Below are 20103 nucleotides of genomic sequence, written 5' to 3' on the forward strand. Positions count from 1 at the left end.
TTAAAACATATGATAGATTTGACAAAACGCGTAAACCATGGGCTGTATGAGGTAAAAACCTCTTCATGAAATGTGAACCTTATTTAGTAAAAAAAATAAATGTATGGACTGAAAAAGAAAAAACTAAGAAATAAGACCCTAATAAGTAATGATAATTTGGTCAACTAAGTCAAATGGAGCTAAGTTCAACAAATGGTATTTCTTCAACCTCAAGGGAGGTTATTGCATTTTACCCAAATATTTAAATGTAAAGATACAAAATCAGTTTTTCCTATATAATTTATTCAAAAAGAGATTATCACAAATTACTAATTTCATAAACATACGGTAATATGAAAATGTATAAATAATAATTGATAAGGATGCACAGAATATTAAGTTAAAAAAATGGAAAATAAAGGTTATGTAAAAGATATCTAACTGATTATTGATATGCGATAAATTTTTGTCATGCATTAACAATTAAATAAGTATAATAACATATTAAATAAGACAAATGGTTGCAAAATTATTTTAAAAATTAATCTAACTTTTACTAAATATTAATTATTTAAGTTTGCAATTAATTATTGAAAATTCTTAGTTTTCAATGATAAATTTTGATTTTCTTAACTATACATGAGAATAATTTCTATGACAAATATCAATGAATATATGAAAAATAAACATGTGTAACACATGGGATAGAGGACGAGTAAACAGAATTCCTAACTATAACCCAAAAAAAAAAAGGAATTCCTAACTTAGACCGTACAGTGTTTAACTGTTCAACTCTTAATTTTCTCTTTTATTAATCAATGCTTCGAGCACAAACAGAAAATGTGCACAAATAATTTAACTCTGTTCATATCAATGTGTAGGTTAAAGTTTTTTATTTTTCCTGTAACACAGGTCCGAAGCCCAAAAGTCGATGGAACTGCATTACGACTAGCCTCGATTTGGAGTTGTGCCCAAGTTCATATGTGGTCCAAACTTCTTATCCCCGTGAAAAAAAGAAAGGCAGGAAAGTTCTTTGCGTATAACTAAGCAAATAGCTGGCTTAAGTCAATAATATTAATGAAGGAAAATATATTAACACATTCACCGAAAAAGAATTATAATAATACCGTATCTCGTAATTAATAGCTTTTCATTAATTATATATCGGGTGGGGGAAAAAAGGGGTATTATTTCTTCCTCAACTAATGCTTATCTGTCCAAATGTGTTATCTGTAAAATATCCACTTGAGCCTACACGGACTTGAGCTCATCTGCAACCCAAAAGCTTAAGCTGATAGGTTACTGGACTCAAGTCTCATATAAGCTTGTGGTTTCTTTCTCAATTTTTCGATATGGGACAACATATCTCAACACCCGCCCTCACGTGGTAACGTGTGGTCCAACACGCGCCACGTGCCTTAAACACTCGCCCTTAACAACTGACCTGAGCCGGGCATCCTCTTCCGTGCTCGGGCAAGGGGGGACAAATACCAAACTAACCTCGAGCTCCACACCTTTAGCTACCTCGGAACTGGACTGGACCACTCTTGGGCCTGATTAACATGAGGCGCACTCTTGGCTACCTCGAAATAGAATCTGGCGTGGTGTGAGCCCACATGAGCGCGCGGAAGCATAACCCGCTCTGATACCATGTAAAATATCCACTTGGGCCTACACGGACTTGAGCTCATCTGCAACCTAAAAGCTTAAGCTGATAGGTTACTGGACTCAAGTCTCATATAAGCTTGTGGTTTCTTTCTCAATTTTTCGATGTGGGACAACATATCTCAACATTATCTATAATAAATGCGCGAATTATTTTTACTCTGAGTTCCGCTCTGTTTCTTTTAATCTTTCGATGCTTGAGTCAGAGGCCCCTTTAGGTATCAACTAGTCAGGTAGCCTTGTGCGTTGCACGGGCGTTTTTTTATCAATCTTTTGTAAATTAAATTTATGAACATTTATGATATTAAAAATGACAAAGAATATGAAGAAAACTTGGAAGAAAAGATGTGCAAGTGATAAGATATCACGAGAGTGCGTTCATAATGAGAGGATTTTGATTTAATTATTTATAGATGAAGATAAAAAAAATTAGTTAATTACCTCTATCTTAATAAGATAATTAATACTTAGATGGACTTAATCTGAAATTGTTACACATATTAATTTGTTTATGTGCATTCCTTCAAATTTCTATCTTTATTTTTTAATTAATATAAATTTAATTAATTCTTTTTGTCTAATATTGCTTGAACGGGAAGAATTCATTAAGGAAGTGGACTTTAAGGGACGAATACATTAATGAGATAGACTCGAAATATTGATCGAAGAGGAGCTGAGGAATGATTTAAAATGGGAAAAAAGATATTTTTGATCCTATAAATTTGACATTCAGTCAATTTTGATCCTAAAAGATTTAAAACTTCCGAATCAATCCAATACATTTACTCCGTGAGATAATTTCGGTGCTATAAATTTTGAAAAAGATAATTTTGGCCCTATAAGTTTTGAAAAAGAGAGACAGTTTTGATCTTATAAGTTACGAAATAAACCAAAATTGACTTATGAATCAAATGTATAGGACTAATTCGATACTTTTAAAATTTAGTGGATCAAAATTAATCGAAGAATAAATCTATAGGATAAAAATGACTTTTTTCCCATTTAAAAAGCACAGTGGCGAGTCCTCATTAAGAGGAGTGAAATTGTTATTATATATTACTGGTGCCAGAGGCAAGGAAGCGGATGGTGCTGGTAACACCGACGCAGGGGCAAAAAGGTGGAATCAGTTACAAACAGACTTCTAAAAGATTCGTTTGAGAAAGACGTTTTCTTATTAATTATTTTTTGAGCACAAAAGCTAAAAACAAAATGAAGGTCGAAAGCTAAATGCAAGAAAATGAAGGATCCATTATTTAAATGCTCCGAAAGTTCTCAAAATGTTAATGTAGCACATTTTGGTTACATTAATCAATGTACCCTATTAACCTCAAGGGGTTTGGCCTAGTGGTTAATGGGCATCCAATTTGCCCCGAGACCCGGGTTCAAATCCCTTTGGGGTCACCGGAGCGCTTTTGGCGTGATTACCCGCTCCGTGCGTCGCCGGGGGTTCACGGAGTCCCGGGGATTAATCGGGCGAAGCCTGGACACTCCGGGTCAGCAAAAAAAAAAAAGAAAAGAATCAATGTACCTTATTGCACGATATCGAGAAGTCAAAATTAAAATACTTATAACATAATAAATTTATGTGCATTCCTTCAAATTTCTATCTTTATTTTTTAATTAATATAGATGTAATTAATTTTTTGTTTAATATTACTTGAACGGGAAGAATTTATTAAGGAAGTGGACTTTATAGGACGAATATATTAATGAGATAGACTCGAGATATTGATAGAAGAGAAGTTTTAGGAATAATTTAAAAAGCTTAGTGGTGAGTCCTCATTGGGAGGAGTGCAAATTAATATTATATATGCCAACAAGAATTGATTTAGCTTTTCAAGACTTATTTCTCTGAAGGAAGATTTATGAATAGAGAAAGTCTTTGATTATGAGAATTTTATCCGTAATAGACCGACTAGGCTCGAATTAGATTAATTATGGCATGTCGGGCTTCTGAATGTACACGCTGAAAAAAATTAATATTATATATTGCTAGCACAGGAGGCAAGGAGAAGAACGGTGGCGGCAGCACCGGTGTTGGAGCAAAAAGGCAGAATCAGTTACAGACGGACCCCCCATAAATTTGTTTGACGTTTTCTTTTTATTTATTTTTTGGGCATAAAAAAGCTAAATACAAGAAAATGAAAGTCGAAAGCTAAATGCAAGAAAATGAAGGGTCCATTGCTCAAATTCTTCGAAAGTTCTCAAAATGTTGATGTGGCGCATTTTGGTTACATGAATTGAGGCACCATATTACACGATATTGGGGAGTGAAAATTAAATACATACAATAGATTAGCCGCTTCACCCGCACTTTACGGGTTATTGTTTGACTATATATTTTATTTTATTTTATTATACATCATTAGATAATAATTCTATTATATTGTGCATGTGATAAATTGATATTATGAATTAATTTATGTTATGTTATTTTTTTCTTTTGAGGATTATCATGGTTTTATTAATGTGGTCGTTTAATATACGTTGTGGGTTAATAATTTTAAACAATGTGATAAATGAAAATACTTAATTAATGTCATGGATATACAAAGGGTTAGGTCATGAGGAGTTAAGGTTTTGAAGATTGGAGTGACGACATTAATCATCTCTCCCTATTTTGTAATTATATATTATATATAGATACTACCATAAAAGGAGAATGAAAATTTTGATCTAACATTAGTTTTTATAAATTACATAAGATGTAATGTTATATATGTAAATTCCATTTTTAATATCTCTTGCAATTCAACATCTTTTCTTCCTTAAATTTCTCTCACCTTTTCCCTCTTTTTCGTCTTACTTTTCCCAAATAAACCTATGCTTTTTTGGGCAAGCATTTTCATCTTTGTTCTAACTAGTTATGTAGCCTGCGCGTTGCGTGGTCATTGCATTTTAGATTTTTAACTAAACTTAAAAAAAATGAAACTCATGAATATTGATAGTATATAAAGTTAGAATAGAAATTGAAGAGTCGTGGGATAATCGTTCGTGTTAAACATAAAAAAAATTTCGATCATTGCAAGAAATTAATATAAAGGGTCCTCACAGCGAATTTGAAGGCAGATTATGTAATTAGTTTTAATTTTTATATAAAGCTAATCATATCTAATTTTATTCTCTAAAAAAATGATTCATATAAAAGAATCCTTAAAATTTTATGCATCAAAATAAATATAAGTTTTCAAAATAAGTCCATGCTCTAAAATATTCAAAAAAGATGTCGTCTGCAGGTTATATGCTCTTATTTGTATTGTAGCAGTTAAAGTATATATAATATGTATATTAGTTTTTCAATCATAATATCTATAAATATTATTATATTATAATCATTAATCGGAAGAAGTTAATTTCAGATTATTTTATTATATATTATTATGATACTAATTTAAAAAATAAAGCAATTTATATGATAAATGGTTTAATTAGGCAAACATGTTTGATTTTCAATCGAAAATACTTTATATTCATTTGAGATAGAAGAATTATAGGTAATTTTATCATAATTATATTTTATATACTTTATTTTAAGATCTTAAATCACACGTATAATTTTTATTTTTTATTACAACAATTGAAATACGAATTTGTCAAAACAAATTCTTCAATTAAAAAATTCTTCTTTTCAGAATATTTTAGTATGCTATTTATTAATATGACCATATATTAAAATTATCCTAGATATTTACATAACGCATTAATATACGGCATGCAAAGGAACGATTCACCATAAGGCACGAAATTGCTCAAAAAGTTTATGTGGAAGGCTCTTGTTGAACGAATGAAAACCTTACATTACTTGATACCGAGGGGTTTAAATTAATAACCTATACGTATATATTGAATTTATTTAATTAAAAATTTCCTAATATGAAGGTTAAGGAAAGACATTTTATAATTCATTATAAAAAAAAATTTGTTTACCTCTAATCTAAATTTACAAAAGAATCCACCCAATAAGAAACATTAAGAAAGGAAGAAAAGAAAAAGAAACTTGTGTTTGAGTCAACCACGGTCTCTATATTATTTTTTCTTCCACAAACAACGCGGATTTGTCGCATAATTATTTTTTCCTGCATTTAAAATCGTTAATTAATTATTTTTCTCAAAGAATTCCCTTTTCATTAAGAGGTTTAAAAAAATATATTGTTTTCGCCCATGTGAGTCCATTGAAGGGGGGAAATTTATTCTACTCTTATGACACAGCTTCTTGCTTTCCGTTATCCATTTCAAACATAAATGATATAAAATAAAATAAAATAATAATTATATATAAAATTATGTGATTTATCTATTTTATCGAGAAAACCAAACGTTTCAAATTTGAAAAATAAAATCACACAATCTCATATTTTTTCCAATCAAGCTAATTTGTCATTTTCTGAAGTTTAAGTGAGATTTAAGGGTCGGAATTAAAAATACCATAAATACATTAATATAATTATTTGGTAAATTTTATAGCACCTTTCGCACGCGAACGATTAAAAATTCTTTTCCCTCTTCTTTGCAACTCAGTGTGCTTATCAGAGAGACGCAGTCGGCCATACCAGTTTAATTGAAGTCACAGATCTGCGTTGCGCAAGGGAAGACGAGGTAGCCAATCGAAGACCTGCGACTTTAGGGCTTGCGACAAGAACACTTACACTACTGAGAAGAACAATGAAAATCAATAAAAATCAAAGACTTAATCGAACAGTGACGTGTTTTTGTTACAAATCTCATTAATGTTGTGAGTCTCTGTCGGGGCTATGTTACAATCCTTCGGTCACAAACCTCCAAGTAAATTTGGCTGATTGCTTCTTCAATGAGAAGACTATTTAATCGTTTGCATGGGAAACAGACAACGAAAGATCGAATTACAAGTTAACTAGAGCTACCGAATAATCTTATATAATTGAGAGTTTAACGTCACATTCATAATTTATTTAGTTCGGTCCCAAATCTCTCTTAAATTTTGAAAAATGACTAATTGACTTGATTTACAAAAAAAAAACGGAATCTTTTCTGGGCAGAATGGGTAAACATGATTTTATATCTAATAATTAAACCCATGACAAAAAAAGTTTTGGAGCCGATTCACCCTTATATGGTCACGATGTTACTCATCAGTCATCGGCATCTCCAATATAACACACGATCATGAGTCAGCTGCCACATATGCAAAAAATAAAAGGGGTGGTAAGTGAAGTAGGAGATGTTGCTGGCATGTCACGAAACTACAGGAATGAGCGTGGAATTTATCCATATCGCATTTACGGAAGGAGAGGACAACGGCAGTGCGGTGACTATGTTAGGGCGGAACATAGTGTTCACGAAGCCAGGAAGTTGCCGGTGGTTGGTGGGAGCGGTGTTTTCCGGTTTGCAATACTTGCAGTCAAAATAATTCTTTCAATACTTGTAGTCAAATAGATTCTCGCAATCACAGGGAAGTACCTCATTTCATACCTTATTATCTCATGGACAAGGCCAAACCGATGTTGGAACGAGATTAGTCTTGATCACTATGCTGAGGACGCGTGATCGGATATTCTAATGTGGTAAAGTTCATCAATTGATAATTCTCAGTGGGGTTGAGCCACCCGGATCATCGCCCTTACCTTAAACCAATTAACTTGTTATATCTCGGTTGCCGGTCAAATAAGTTATCAGTACGATACGATGAACCAGAGCTAAGCCTTGCTGCCACGGACGTAATTTGGCTCCCTATCCCCAAGACACCCCGTATATTTCTTTGATCTCATCCCAGGATGATTTGCCATTCCCGTTCGCACAGCCGAACATAACATTAGATATGGTCACAGAACCGTCGTCGGATGTTTTGAACATCGTCAACTGTACCTAATTAGCTAGTTCTCCTCTCGAAGATGGCCCCTCAAATACGTTCGGTATTACATGTGCTGACCCGATGACCCACACTAACCACTTGAGACGTTCTTGCAATAGGCCACAATGGTCCTGAATTTTTATAGTTGAAATTAATCCTTATTTATTCAGGCGTTAACTTGGCTTTAATCACAATTTATTTTCAATAAATTTTGAACCACCGTACTGCCCGCAAAATTCGCCAACTGAAAACTCAATTACCACTGAAGTTCCTCGTGTTTACAAATCACCAAACTAATTGCTACAAATTACATATCTATTTGGTGGAAAGTAATTATATTATTTCTTGTACATCAAACTAAAAACTATATTATTTTCTATAAGTAAACAAATTGCACTTATGGGAACGTTTGGATTGAAAGAAAGTTCCAAGTTTTCTAAGAAAATCTCCACTTTTCCACTCATTTTGATACGTAAATCCCCACTTTTCCACTCACTTTAATAAGTTTGGAAAATCTTAACCGTGAAAAGCATTTCTTTTCGCGGTTAAAATTTTCCGGCCATAGATAGTAAAGACGTTCCCTACGTGACACAAAGTATTGTCACAATACCATCGCAGACCCAATGTATTAACTCTTTCATGATTAAATATGATATTATTTTTAGTTTGAAAATAATTAATGAAAATTTTAATTACAAATAATTGAAAAATATTTACTCAAGTGAACTTATAATGATGCAGGTTCGTGGATTGCATCCGGGAGTCTCCCTCCATTACTCACTGCACAAGCTAGAGGTATGCTTAACTTTTGTTGTACTTAAATAGCAAATTCTGAATTGATTGTTTACGACCCTAGGTTAGTTGCCATTATGAATGAAATAATTGTGGAGAAGGAGGATGGGTTTTGAGGAAGGGTTGTAGCCTTCCCATTGTATTTGGTTATTCTTGTTGATTGTTGCGGAGTAATAAGGATACTATTATCGATGAATCGATCAAATTTTTTTTCGCTTTACCTGTATATGTTTTTGAAATACATATATTGCTAAATTCATGTTTCTAGATGAATATTCCACCATATCGAGAGCTTTTTTTCGGATGTTAAGTGTTATAATATTGATTAACGGATGTTGCATGTTCCAAAGACTTATTTGGACACATTTCCATCACCAGGACAACGTCAACAAACAAAGTCACTTACGGGAATTCTCCTAGGGATCAGGTGCGCAGGACACCCAGGGAGGGTATTGGTCCATCACCTACATGGGTCCTCATGCCACCGAAAGGCTAGTGGCCTGATGAGCCAGGGTTGTATAATGGGATGCTCTATCTCATTCCCGATTTCGGTGACAAGTACATAGTTTCTTTCCTTTGCGTGTTACCTTATAGCATGTGTTGTTAATGTACGTTGATTATCATAAATGAGATCAAGTAATAAATGATGTTCTCCTTGCAGGTTTATTGATTCGAGACAAGGTGTGAATAAGATTGTGGCGGTATTGGAGAGCAACATCAACTGCTTCTATCAGCCGAGCAAGCCCATCTATTCGTTTGGTAAAGTCCCAAAACCCCGATGTCAGATGATGTTCCAAGAATGAAAGGTAATTATGTATACTTTATATATATATATATATATATATATATATATAGTATGTATTTCATTTAAAGTAGTTTAACTAGTTGTCATTTTTTCATAATGCAGAAATTATGTTTTTGAAATCCAATTCACGAGGAACATATGAGAAAGGCCTTCATGAAGAAAGCCAATGATCATTTATTAGATATATATCACGATCACCGGGTCAGTAGACTTGAGCTTCATTTCATCGGGGAAGTGCATTTGGAGGGGCTCCATAGGCATTAAAGTGATTGCAAGTTCAAGACTATTTCCGAGAAAGCCTTGGCGAATCGAAATTCCAATGTCGACGCATCGGTCCACTGCGGAGGATTTATATCAATGGGTACACTTGCCTATAAAGTGGTAAGACATTTGTTGTGTGTCCATCATCATTGAAATATCATTAATGGAATTAACCATCTAACTATTAACTTTTGGAATGATTTAATATATGATTTGAGCGATCATCATTTAACTAATTGATACTATTATTTTTCAGATGAAGAAAGATGGGAAACTGCTCGATGTAGTGCGGCTATATGAAAAAAGAACCATAAAAAAGTCAAGGATAAATCTTGGGTTAGCTCGTACGCACCATCAGAATATGATAAGTTATTATATTATATGGAACATGTTCTTTTAATATATATATGAAAGAGAATAATGACTTTCTAATTACGTTCATTTTAATGATTTGCGGATATCTAATTTTTTTTGTTTGATTCTCTTGACCGGGGAAGTTCGCTGAGACATCCCAATCTGCTAGTACCAGGCTTTCAAATGAGATGAATGCCAAGCTTTGGGCGGATACGGTCAGAACAAGTAAAAAGGGTCGTATACCAGGGATGAGTTGTGTGTGCACTCGAATATCGTCTCGTCGGGACACGCATGCGCACGCCTATGCAACGCGGCTTGGGAGTGTCCACCTTCTCGGGGACGCGTGACAGACGCACGTGAGAAGGAGTCGCCACTACCTGTTTACAACCCGAAGGTCGAGGGTCGGTGAGTTGCCCGGGTTTAGGGGTACAGGGTACACCTAGTATGCTAAGGCAATGGTCTGTACGGAACCGAAAATTTCGAATTCGTGGGTTCTATTACGTATGGGCCTACATTTCACACCCCCTTTCGGTACTCTAGCTTGTTAAGCTTGCCCTTTTATTTATTTATCTCGTGATTTAGGGTTGCACTTGACTCGCCTGTTTTGATACCGTAAATTTGATTAAACGCTCAGGCCTTTTCTGCTTATTGACCGGGGTCCTTACAACCGACTAAATGGAAATGCAGAAGAGAATTCTTACAGTGTGCTCTCAAGAAAAATGCAAAATACAGACATGATACAATACTTGGACCCGATCAATTTGCCTCAAGCCAAATATTCCGCTCATGCTCACCATGAATTTTGGAAGAACCGAAAAGTGAATTAATGCAACGTGGGCTCAGAGAGTCGGGGGTCGGGTTCGATCGGACCGACGAATAGCAGAAGAGTCGCTTGACTCTTGAGACAGCCGTAAACGCCACTAAGAGCGACTCACTTATCCGATCCGAGTTGTCTTCCACACATAGACGCCACTAAGAGCGAAGCAGTGAGTCGAGACAAGACCCGATTCCGCACTCGGGTTGCGCGCATTCGGTGTGTATGGGCGTTGGACCCGTGATCGATGTTTTGGGGCGTTGGACCCCGTGCAAAGCGTATCCTAAAAGGTCGGACTCGACCCGCAAGAAAACAATAGAAAAATAGATAAAAGCAGACAAAAACAGACAAGTTGTGTGTTAATATCATATTTACATGATTTATCAGGCTCGTGTGGATTTTGAAAAAAAAAACTCAAACACTACAACACACAATCATAGACATGTTCAATCACGTTAAGACTTAATTTGCCGGTTTTAAATCCAAGTGATCGATTAAGCCAGTCTTGTTTGTTTAGTCGATTTTATTCCTTAAAATCGAATGAATATGAGATTAATTCGTGTGGGTTTATTCTCACTTCAAACAACCGATTTTAAATCCGATTCTTTGAAAATATTCAAATTCGTGTTCATATCGGTTTCTTTTCACACTCCCCATTTTCGAAAGTCGGGTTTAGTTATTAGACCGATTCATGCTATTTTCATTCGAGATACACATTTCACGTCATCATAGTTCATGCGAGTATTGAATCGACAACACAACAATATCAAACAAATACGAAACCGGTGTCGCCATAATCTCGAAAATTTCAAACAAACATTCGAGCATGCATAACAATATGAGATTTAACGGAATCGATAAAACAGCACCGGTTCATACCGAAACATTCACGGAAATCAGTTTAGGACAGCCTTATCACCCCACAATGCTCGAAAATTAAAAGACCTAACTCCTCTAAGGGTTTAGGGGGTGTTATACCTACGCCTTGGGGTTGGAAATGAGTCGGGAAATGTCTCAGAAAGGAAAGGAACAACTCTGGACAGTAGGGTGCCTGAGTGACCCAAGAAGGCTCAAACGCGCCATAAGAAGGAAATTGGCTGGAGTAGGTTGTCGAGGGTGGTTCCAGCAAATTGGCACGGTGGATCTTGACTCCCAAGGGACCCCTGGACATGGCTATAGGTGAAATTCAATGAGCCATGGTCTGATTTAACCTGAAAACAAGAAAGAAAACCGGTAAAGTATAGAGGAAACCCGGAAAAGAAAAGAAAGGAAAGGAAGTGGTTCGTGCGACGATGCACAACGGTTCACGGCTCCTGGATGACCATGGAACATTGCTGGAGATGGCTCATGGGTCTATGGGTCGTTGGTTGACCCGGCCTGGTAGTGGAAGGGACGAACTCGTCGAAAAATCGGGAAAACACCTAGGAACCCGGTTCTGAAAACTGCTGGAATGGGATGTTGGAGGCCTTAAATAGAGAAACTAACCTCACCAATGGACTCGGGAAGTCGAAAACTAGAGGGGCATGTAGTTTGTTTTGTGCTCGGGCCAAGACAGGATGAAGAAAACACCTAGGAACTGGGAAAACTCGGGGGAGACCCGAATCTAGACCATGCTGGAATGGTGGGAATGAGACCTTAAATGGAAAAACTAACACCACCAATGGACTCGGGAGGTCAAAAATAGGTGGGATATGTGTTTGGTTTGGGGTTTGGGTGAAGGTGGATGGGCAGTTGCTGGAAAATGACGTTTTTTCGGCAATAACGGTTTTTCCTTTGCTCTCTTCTGTACAGCTCTAACCTGGACGAATTCTCTCTGTCTTCTGCTCACTCTCCCTTCCGAAAATTGCTGAATCAATTCTTAATCAATGAGGGTGATGGGTAAGAGAGGAAGGAAGGGTTTAGATTGGAAAGTTGTGCGAGACGGGAAAGCGGTTTAATCATTTTTTTCTTTCTTTCTTTTGCTCTCCTTGAATCTAGACGAAATTATTCTCCTATTCCCTCTATTTCTCTACTGAATCAATGCGTGAAGGTGAGGGAGAGTGGCAAGGTGGGAAGGTGGTCCAAAACCGGAAAATTGTGCAAGACGAGAAAGCGATTAATGAGATTTTTCTTGCTCTATTCTACCCCGATTGTACTTGGACGAATTTTGCTCTTTTCTCCCTCCTCTCCTCTTGCTCCGGTGCTGGAATGAATGTTGATTGCTTGAGGGTCAAAGGTAAGAAGAGAAAGGAAGGTTTAGATTGGAAAGTGGTGCCAAAAACCAGGCAAATTCCCACGAACTTCCTCTTTTTCTTTTCAGCTGAACTTGGCTCCTATTATGCTCACCATGCTGACTTAATTCTTCCCCATCTTTAGCTGAAAATGAATAGGAGCAATGAATGAAAATTATGGGCAAGGAGGAAAGAATGATCTAGTTAGGAATGTTGCTCAAGATCGGGAAAACGGTTTAATGAACTTCCTTTCTTCTTCTATCCATGAGCTTGGCCGATATTTCCCCCAAAATGCTGACTAAATTTTTTGAGCTTGCTGAAAAATGAATGAGATCTTTGGGCAAGAGAGGGAAAGAAACAAGAAGGAAAATTGTGAAGTTGAAAAAGGAAAAAGTTGAGTTGGAAGTGGGGTTCAAGAATGGAAGAATGAGATCAAAAATGGAAGAAAAGTTAATAAGGAATAAGTGGAGAAAAAGTGACCAAATGTAGAATAAAATAGGAAAGAAGGGGCTTGGATGTGAGTTAAAGAGAAATATGGATGAAAATATGCTAGATTAGGAAAGAATGGGATTAATTTGCCAATGAAATAAAGAATGTGACTAGTTTGTGAAAAATAAAAGAATGGGGCTAATAAAAAATGCTAGTTTGCAAATAATAAAAGAGTAGTGCTGGATTGCAAATAAAGAAAAATAATGGGGCTAGTTTGCAAATAAATAAAAAATGGGAATTGGCCGTGGGTCCCACATGGATTCAAGAGATGTTGGAGAAGTTTGGATCACAATCAATTGCACATTCAAATTTCATAATACAAAGGACAAGGTACTGTTGATATGTGCAGAAGGGTGATCCTGACAAGTCCGATATTGGTTTATCATGACTTGATGCATTGGGAGCTTGGGAACCGATTTTGCCCGGTTCGGGTGACCGGAGCAACATTAATTGATTCAATCGCCGGTTTGCATGTCTATGCGCTGTACTGCATGTTTGGGCATGATTTGTTATCCTTCCATAAACTTTCTAGGAGGCCCCGAGACCTTCCATTGTCATCATGCTTCTTGAGTCACCTGGTTGGCCCTGTCGATCTTGCCATGAATACTAAACAAATTTTGTTTGATTATCTTTGGTTGAATCTCATATTATGACCCGGTTGGTTCAAGACTTTGTTGTAGCTGGTGGACCAAAATGGGGTGCTGACAAGTTAGTGTCTTGGCAAAACTAATACCCGAGCACCTACTGCATGCGGGCCATCCGACACGGCTGGGATGAGCAACCAATGCTATGATGAAATCACAGGCTAGATGTCCCATTTGAGGGGCCTTTTTGAAACGCAACAAGAACTTCTTAAATTTGTTGCGGGGTACGTCGCTCAACAGACAGGACAACGCGTTCCTGATTCATCTGAGGTAAGCATCATTGCATTGGGCGATCCACTCTAGGGTGAGGGTCGCATAAGAGTAGACATGTTGAGGAGGAGGAGGAAGAAGAAGAAGAAGAAGAAGAAGAAGAAGAAGAAGAAGAAGAAGAAGAAGGCGATGGAGATGGAGACGACGAGGAGTCACAATAAATTATGTTATGTTATGAACACTGTTGGTTGTGTTATGTTATGGTATGGACAATGTTATGTTAAGATTATGTTGTTTTCAATGTATGGTTGTGGAACAAAGAGATTGATCCTTCTCATTCTCAATTGTGTTTGCGAATCACCAGTTAATGTTGGGTTCAGTGGATATTGTGTTTAAATATGCTTCCAGAATGATGGAAATACTTACTATTAAGACGATTCTATCATGTTTGTGATTTTGTGCACAAGTTGTTTGTTAATATTGCAATCTATCCTTTCTTAGGTATAGCTCAACGGTTAAGAAGAATGTCATGGAGGAGAAGGGGGCATGGGGGAGGTCTTGGGTTTGAATCCCTCCAAAAATCAAAGAAAATAATGGGAGAGGTGGGGAACGACGACCGTCTTTTTTAAAACATTAGGGCGGAACATGCCATTCATGGAGCTAAGGGAGTTGCCGGTGGTTCTGGTTTGCCACGGGTTACGTTGAGATCAGCACCCACTTCATGGACCTCAATGCCAGGCTTGTCGTTCTCGAGTATGAGCATAAGGAACATTTGGCATGTAACTTATCTCAGCTTCGCTTTTTGAAGATGAGTGAGTAGACAATTTAAAGTGCGAAGCCAAAGGCGTACCTACCAGCTTGGAATCAGATTGATTAAAACGTTGTAGAACCTTCTGGAGGTAGATCTTCTGTGACAAAAACAGTGTGCCTGCAACTATGTCCCTACTAATCTCCATCCCGAGTATCTTCTTCGCAACTCCTAAATCTTTCATCTCGAATTCCTCATTTAGCTGATACTTCAACCTATCAATTTCCTTTATGTCTTTCGTAGCTTTTAGCATATCATCAACATATAATTGCAGATGAACATATTAATTGACCAATGTCCCCACATTCATGGGACGTTGTTGCAGTAGGAACTGTTGCGAAGGCCTTTGGAGTAGATGACTTGATAGGGTAAGAGACAGGAGTAGTTTAAGAGCAATTCTTGTAAGAGAGGCATTGGACCTACAAAAGGCCGCTGGCAGCTCTGATTGGGGATGGTGGCAGCTGGTAAAGCCCCCACCGCCGACCCCCTCTGCCTTCTTTCTCTTTCTGGCATAGGCATTACTTTTTTTCATTTTTTGTTTTATTTTTATTTTTTGAAATAATTTTTATCAAACAGTTTTATGTGATGGTCGGCTGACCAACCAACGTATCCCCTCTCATTTGTTGTTGCCCTCCGGTCGCAACTCCTCTCTCTCTCTCCTCTCTCGTCCCTTCCGAGAAAATGATACTTGTTTGTAAATTTTACAAAAATGAGAAGCACCAATGCAAACAAGCAAAAATCGCCTCTTTAGCTTTGCGAATAAGTTGGAAAAATAACTGTATTTTATTGAATTATTAAGTGCTTTTTCGACTTAACTTTAATAAGTTAAGTCAAATTCTCTTTTACTTATCAAACATATTTAATTCAATTAAGTGCCATAAATTAATTTTACTTACTTTAGGTAATTAAACACCATATATATACCACACATAGATATATATCTCAATCAAGCCAAAGCATGGAATCAAGACGTGCGGTCACGGCAATGAAGGAGCGGCCAAGCTAATTAATGATGTTGAGTTTAATCATACGTAAGGGTAAAACAAATTATTCATAAAATGAGGGACAATACACATAGACATATGGATAAGCCTTTAAATAGAACATAGAGAAAATCAATTTATACATTTGGAAAAAGAGAATAAATCAATAAGAAGATATATGGAATTACCGAAATGACCCTATCTGGAATCTCTTCTCTGACTATGTATATTAGTAATTAGATATGTTCAATAATTTCAGTTAAGACCAACTTGCATGTAGGTTTAAAAGAACATATAATGCTAATAGCAATTTTTTTGCTGACCGACACGAGAGATGCTATTGATAAGCGAGCAAGAACTAGGCGCATGTGTGGCCATGATATGCATGTTTATTTACCTCTTATTTATTTCGCTCACAATAGTGGTCTTAGGTAATAAGGAAAACTATCTTTTACCTTTGAGTACTTTTCTATTTTCGTTATTTTCTATTTTCATCATTTACTTTTAGAAACTTTTCTATTTTAGTACTTTTGTTACTAACATTGTCAAAACATGCTGAGTTGGAGCCATATCAGCTGTTATATGTGATACCCATTCCACATCATCAATAATAAGAGGAAAACAAATGCAAAGAAAAGTTATAGTGAGCCAACTCGCCTCAACTAGATTCATTGGAATCCAATTGGGTTTCCAGATACCATGGTTCATCCAAGAAAAGGCTTCTTAGCTCTGCGACTCCAACCTAAACACCCAACAAGTTCTTTTTCTTTTCTCGCTCCCATATTTTATTTTCTTCACAGTAAAGGATTTATATTCCTTTCGATTCCCCCCCCCCCCCAAACTTTTTGTTGGTGTTTGGGAGTCAAACCCTCACACATCGAGATCTAAGAACTGAGCTCATAGTTGAATTCGAAGTAGCTCAAGAGAGAGAATGAGTGAAGATTCAGTGGGCTTGAGCGAAATCTGATGGAAGCTTTCTTTTTGAGAGGATTCTTGAGCCGGGAAAATTGAAAGCCGAGATTTTGTGGGAGAGACCTCAACTGGGTTCTCTTCTATCTACTTGTCCATGTCAATTAATACAGGGATTCATTATTAATTTGGCCATTTTCATAATCAAATGGGATCTATGTAATTGTGCTCTTGAGAGGAAATAGGGAAGAATGGGCTTGCAAGGAGATGTTAGTGCATGTTATGTAAGCTAACTATGTTCGCTAGAAGAGTTCTATTGAGAGAGGGAGAAGAAAAAAAGCAAATGACTTGCTGTTGTACAGCTCAAGAAGTCAATATTTTTTCGCGAACGGAGAAAGAAGCTAATTAGGAATTAAATCTTTCATTTAGGATCTACTGACTTTTATGTTTGTTTTTTTCTCCCCTTATTGTTGATGATGTGGAATGTGTATCCCTTATAGTAGCTGACCTGACTCTAACTCAGCATTTTTAACAGTGTTACTAACAAAAGTACTAAAACAGAAAAGTTTCAAAAGGTAAAGGATGATAATAAAAAAGAAAATAAAAAAAGAACAAAAATAGAAAAAGTACTCAAAGATAGAGGATCAAAATTATATTTTTTTCCTAAATAATAATTTGGCCTATAAGCCAATAAATATGTCAGGGGCAGATTCTAAATGGCCCTTTAACTTTTAATATTGAGTAATTTTAGTTAACTTCGTATGAATTCTTTACTGCCAAACCAAAAAAGGGCACGGAACCTGATGTGCTGAAAAATTCTTCGGATTGCTCCTCGGGATCTGGCTACCGCTCGATACCTATAAGAAGAGCTCTCGAGTTGGTACTAGAGAGCCCCCTCTAATGTTTCAGTTAGATCATGTGTTTTTCTTTGTAGAAAACGTTTATATATCTATAGAGTTATCTTAGAAAACTTCTTATATTTCTCAAAAATCGAAGTCATGATACATGTAGAGTATATGAAATCGATTAGGCCTTGGTGATGGGCTAATAAAGTTCTTCATGAACCATTATTAGCTAATCAAGACATGTAACATTACAAAAGTCTTTATTAGCCCATGAAACCAACTTGCAATACATGGACGGTTCTCTGAGCAAAAATACATGGACTGATGAAAAAATAATGGAGATGTTGAGCTTCAGCAGAGAAGAAAAAAAAAACACTTAAAAATTGATGTAGAGGAAAAAGACAAACACACTTTCACGTATGAAGAAGACAATTACTTACAACAGAGAGGATCGATTTCTTTTGGCTGAAACAAACTCATAATTGCATCATAATTGGAGAAAGGAAGAAAAAGACAGCGAAATGATGGGACAATATTTTCATGATTAATCCAGTTTGAATCGAATCGACCTATCAAGTAAATTTCTTTTAAAATTTTATTTAAAGAAAACAAGTAACGAATCATTTAAATCTAAATAAAAGATTTTCATCAGTCTACTACGAGAAAAACATAAATTTAAATAAATGAATACATATGATTTCAGTGAGATCAAATCTGAAAACTCTTGCTTTCTAAATAAGAGAGTGTGCTGTTACACTACGTTCCTTTCTACTATTCTGAATTGTCCTTAAAGATAACAAGAATCGGTTGTTTTCGATTTATTAGGGACATTAATGGGCTGTTTGGATTGTAAGTTAAAATTTTTTAACTTTAACTTTAACTTTAACTCAACACACTACACAACAAAAATACACATTTTCTAAATAAAAAATTTTAACTTTAACTTTAACTCAACACACTACATAACAAAAACACACGTTTCCCAAGTCAAATTTATAACCCCATCTCATTTGTCCTTTTCCACAATCAAAATCAAAATCAAATTAAAATTAAAATTACTTTAACTCTCAATCCAAACGGGCCATAAAATTCTAGTTAAGAGATATAACAATAGAGAAAATCAAAGTGGGATAAAAAGAGCCTTATAGAAAAAAAAATAAGGGAATAACTTTTAATATTGAGTGATTTTAGTTAAGTTCGTATGAATTATTTGCTGCCAAACCAATAAAGGGCACGAAACCTAATGTGCGAAAAAATTTTTCGGATTGCTCCTCGAGATCTGGCTGCCACTCGATACCTATAAGAAGAGCTCCCGAGTTGGTACTGGAGAGCCCCCTCTGATGTTTAAGTTAGATCATATGTTTTTTTTAAGTAGAAAAAGTTTATATATCTATAGAATTATCTTAGAAAACTTCTTATATTGCTCAAAAATCGAAATAATGATACAGGTAGGGTATATGAAATCGATTAGGCCTTGGTGATGAGCTAATAAAGTTCATGAACCATTATTAACTAATCAAAACTTTTGTAATTTGGGCCCAATATATAATGACATGTAACATTACAGAAGTCTTTATTTATTAGCCCATGAAACCAACTTGCAGGTTGTCTGAGCAAAAATACACGGACTGATGAAAAAAGAATGGAGATGTTGAGCTTCAGCAGAGAAGAAAAAACACTTAAAAGAATTGAGGTAGAGGAAAAAGACAAACACACTTTCACGAATGAAGAAGACGATTAGTTACAACAGAGAGGATCAATTTCTTTTGGCTGAAACAAACTCATAATTGCATCATAATTAGAGAAAGGAAGAAAAGGACAACGAAATGATGGAACGAGATATTTCTTTTTTCTTTTGCATTTCCAAAAACATAATTTTATTGTAAATTTTATTTAAAAAATCAAGTTGCGAATCGTTTAAAGTGATTTAAGTTGTTAGTGGAATGAGAATTTAGAAGAAAACAGAAATGGTCACATCGTACCTGCTTGATTGAAGGACAAAAGGAAGAAACCGCTTTTGGGAAGAAGTAAAAAGTGTGGAGGAGACAATGCAGAATTTTGAGAAAGTGAGACGTGGTGGCTAAGCAAGCGACCTCAACTGACGTTTTTCTTTCTTTTTTTTTTCCTATAATTTATGTAAAAGTTAATCATTTTTTATTATTATTTTATAATTAGAGGAATTTTATGGATTTAGTTGAGTTGTTGAAAAGAGAAGATAAAAATAGATACAGTAACCTCTAATAGCGAGATAAATACCGAAAGCTACCAGTGAATAGATTTCTTATAAGTGCAATTCTTGCAAATCGCCCAGTAGTACTTTAGTATATTTAATAAACTACAACATGTCATTACCATATTGAATCAATATTTATCAATTAATTGGGACAAGAATCATCACTCAATGGACTGCCTTCTTCATTCCACATGACACGATGCGGATAATTTCGTTTCTGTTTTTATATATTGTATAAAACATATATTATTTTCACCCATGTGCGTCCTCCGTAG

The sequence above is a fragment of the Punica granatum genome, chromosome 5, assembly GCF_007655135.1.
Source record: "Punica granatum isolate Tunisia-2019 chromosome 5, ASM765513v2, whole genome shotgun sequence".
Classification (NCBI taxonomy): Eukaryota; Viridiplantae; Streptophyta; class Magnoliopsida; order Myrtales; family Lythraceae; genus Punica; species Punica granatum.